Source organism: Theropithecus gelada, unplaced genomic scaffold (genome assembly GCF_003255815.1).
Source record: "Theropithecus gelada isolate Dixy unplaced genomic scaffold, Tgel_1.0 HiC_scaffold_15939, whole genome shotgun sequence".
Lineage (NCBI taxonomy): Eukaryota > Metazoa > Chordata > Mammalia > Primates > Cercopithecidae > Theropithecus > Theropithecus gelada.
The window spans coordinates 6,656-7,067 of record NW_020257701.1 but is presented as its reverse complement, the minus strand read 5'-3'; positions in this window follow the sequence as shown (position 1 = coordinate 7,067).

Below are 412 nucleotides of genomic sequence, written 5' to 3'. Positions count from 1 at the left end.
CCCGGGAGGCGGAGCTTGCAGTGAGCTGAGATCCGGCCACTGCACTCCAGCCTGGGCGACAGAGCCAGACTCAGTCCCAAAAAAAAAAAAAAAAAAAAAAAAAAAAAAAAACTGTGGAAGAATAACTACAAAGAAGTAGGAATAATTATTCCTTGAAAGTATATATTTTTAAAAAATAACACTACATAGTGTTTAAAATTATAAAAACCTAAATACCGATGATAATAAATACATACTAAATAACAGTGTAAACATATAAGACTCCAGAGTTCTGAAAACACAAACCCGCCTCCGGCAGCTGAGAAAGGAAACCTCCCCCTGCACCTGCTCCTGGGACCTGTCCCGTCCTCAGTGGGTCCCGAGCGCCCCCTGGTGGCCCCGCGCGCCCCTGCAGGGGGGTTTGTGTCTGGGC